Raw genomic sequence first — 3,194 nt, forward strand, 5'->3', positions numbered from 1 at the left:
GCCCTCTGCTCATCCCTGCTGGCTTTGCCACTAAGCTGAGTCTCGGGCACCAGAAGCGTGGGAGCTGGCCAGCCAGAAAACTGGGGGGTTTCTTAATAGGCAGGACCCCAAACCAACAGCCCTGCTGCAGCTGGAAGTCCACCGCCAGGGGAAACATGTTGGTCGCTGCCCGCACCTTTGAAGCCTGCCCAAGTGAGGGATTTCTTTCCTACCGATCCTCCGTTAGCTGGAAAAGTGACAAAAGTGAGTCGAGTGAGATGTGAGTCACAGGGGCAGAGCTTCAGCGGCCCTGCTTGTCGGGGTGGAGTCAGAGCTGGAGGGGCTCCTGTCGTGGCAGCGAGGTGGGGGGTAGGATCACCACACACTGGGACCTGCGTGCCCGAGGGGACCATGACCTTCTCCTGCACCCTCAGGTGACCTGCGCCACCTGGGAGGGGGTGGCAGCATTCTCCTGGCAGGGCTGAATCGCCTGGCGGGTGGCCGAGGCCAGGCGCCCAGCCCAGTGGTGACAGTGATCCTCCCGGCCCCACATTTGTCCTCCGTCCGTCTGCTTTAGTGCCTTCTGGGCTTCATCTGGATTCTGAAACTGCTCACAGGCATAGCCTTTAGACAGATGAGGGTGCATCCTTTCTGGAGGCATGTCAGTCATGTTTATTTTCCTGAAGCTGGAGAGGATCCTCTCAACATGATCCTTGGGCACATTCCTAGTCAGCCTCCCAGTGTGCACCTTAGTGGATTTAGGGGAACGGCTCCCTTTTCCTGTCCTTTGCTTCTCCCTTGGGTGGTTTCGATTTGGAAGGGGAATGCCTCCTTCTGTCCTGTCTACACCGGGAAGGAGTGCGACTCGGGGTGCCGCAGAGCTGCTGGCGCTGGCGCTGGGGGTGTGCTGGAACTTCCCGGGGGGCTCAGTACCGAAGAGGAGCCGGGGGAGAGCTGGTGCTGCCGCTACCACTGGCAGCACTGTGCCTCGAGAGTTTCATCCCCACCACCATCCTTCGCGCTTGGCTCTTGGAGGCCCCTTTTTCTCTAGAGCGATTCTTGGACTTCTCATCAGAGCAGCCTTTGCGTTTGGTAAGAGGAGGACGCCTAGTGCTCGCCTTGTCACCGTTTTCTTTGACTCCTGGAGAGCGCATCTTTTTCACTCCTGAGAAATCCGTCCTCCCTTCTGAGGTGTTCAAAGCAGCGTCGGAGCCACCCTTGCCTGACTCACTCCTGACTTGGTTCTGAGAAGCGACCCCTCATCGACTGCGGTTTATCCCAGAGTGCAGCCTCTTCCCGCCGCCTCAACCCCCTCCCGCTCCCCTCAGCCGCAGAGGCTGGCCTTTCTGTATTTTCTTACTGAAGAACTGTAGGGAGATGATCTGTCCTGTCCAGTTTCCTCCTCCTCCTTTTCTTCCTCCTCCATGGGACAGCCTGGCTCAGAGCTTACATTGAACACCTGGGGCATTCATTTGATTGTGGCCTTCAGTGGGTTCGGAGCATCTTGTTCATGCCTAACCTTCTGCCTTGTAGACATGGAAAAAGAAGTGTTTCCAAGCCTGGAGTTGGGAGGGGAGTCAGTATTCTTAGTCATTGGCAGCACGGCACAAAGCTGATTTCTGTGACTCAGCTATGGTAGGGCCCTCTCTCAGGACCCACCATTCTCTGTCTGGTTACCCCCCTCCCTGAGTCCCATACTCATTGACTCGTTAGCAGTCGCTCCCCATTTCCTGGGAGCTTCCCAGGTGGTGCTAGATGGTAAAGAACCCACTTGCCAGTGCAGGAGGCATAAGAGATGTGGGTTTGATCCCTGGTTCAGGAAGATCCATTGGAGGAAGGTATGGCAACCCACTCCAGTATTCTTGCCTGGAGAATCCTCATGGGCAGAGGAGCCTGGCGGGCTATAGTCCATGGGGTGGCAAAGAGTTGGACACGACTGAAGCGACTTAGCATGCACCCCATTACCTGAGCCTCCCCGCCCCTCAACCCTCATGTGACTTGAAGAGAATAAAAACCTGTGTTGGTTAAAACTGTCTCAGTAGAGCAACAGTGACATTGAGCTGGTCTCTGCAACCCAGTCCTCAGGAGATCTTGTATCAGAGCCTTAATCTGTCTCTCCACAAAGATGGGAGCTCTGGAGAAGCTAAGAACCTTTTCCCAAGATGTAGAGGGGAACGTCCCCAGTCCTCGTTCTACCTTGAGAAGAGACTAAAGTCAACAGGGATCAAGGTGGCAGAGACAGGTAGATGCCAGGTTATAGTGCGTTTCAGCCAGTGGCAGTACCACACCCTTTGGGATGTAGAAATGTGTGTGTGTGTGAGGGGCATGGGACAGTCCTGCATAACAAAGACTTGTCCCTCCCCAAATTCCAACAGAGTGCCACCTCTCCTCTGAGAATCAGTTGGGGCAAAATTCCTATTATTAATATTTCTGCAAGTGGAAAAGCCAAAATGGAGAGTTATGGTCTGTAGCTGGGAACCAGGCCCAGGCCCCAGAACGTGCAGTTTAAGAATAGCCTTACAGAACAGATTTAAATTAGCTCACAGGGAAAGGGAGAGTATTAATAGAAGCCCAGATATTAATAGTGACAAGTCTAAGTTAGCCGAGAAGGCCTGTGGCTTAGGACATGTAGCATTCAACCACCACTTGTCTTGAGCCTTGTGCCATGTGTTATAGCTGCAGCTTCGTGTATGGAAAAGGGTAAAGTTTGTACATCCAGGACTACAGGTGCATGTGAGAGTTGGTGGTGTTCACTAAGCATCCTTAGTGACCGAGTTGGAAAGTTAACATTTCAAAGTTAGGAGTTTATATAGGGGTGCTGTACCTAACTTTTTTTAAGAGTGTGTGATTTCACTGGCCGCTTATGTCTCCTACATAGACATCAGGAGATCCTTTTTTTACCTACTATGGTCTCTTGCACTGAATTATGGCCAAATACAGGGATAATAAGCACATGTTCCAAACAATTAGAAGATAAGGTTTATATTTGTACACAGCATTTAAAAGCATAAACCTTGCCTTATTTTTTTCTCTCCATAACTATGTTAAGAAGGTGGCTTTCGTTCTGTTTTACAGGTGAGGAAACTAAGGCTCGGAGAGGTTAGGTGACTCACTGGGGTCACATGACTAGTAAGTGATGCCAGGATTTTGAACCTACATCTTCAGATTCTAAATCCTGTCTAGTTTCCACTGTACCATGCATCTTTTCTCTACCT

The 3,194-nt window shown here is 51.8% G+C and overlaps 1 pseudogene; it reads right to left on the bottom strand.

Annotated features, from left to right (window-relative positions):
* Positions 1–307: 307 nt before the first annotated feature.
* LOC120874858 lies at positions 308–1,133 on the bottom strand (annotated as a pseudogene).
* Positions 1,134–3,194: the final 2,061 nt, after the last annotated feature.

This window comes from Oryx dammah, unplaced genomic scaffold, assembly GCF_014754425.2.
Source record: "Oryx dammah isolate SB20612 unplaced genomic scaffold, SCBI_Odam_1.1 HiC_scaffold_15, whole genome shotgun sequence".
In the NCBI taxonomy this organism is placed as follows: domain Eukaryota; kingdom Metazoa; phylum Chordata; class Mammalia; order Artiodactyla; family Bovidae; genus Oryx; species Oryx dammah.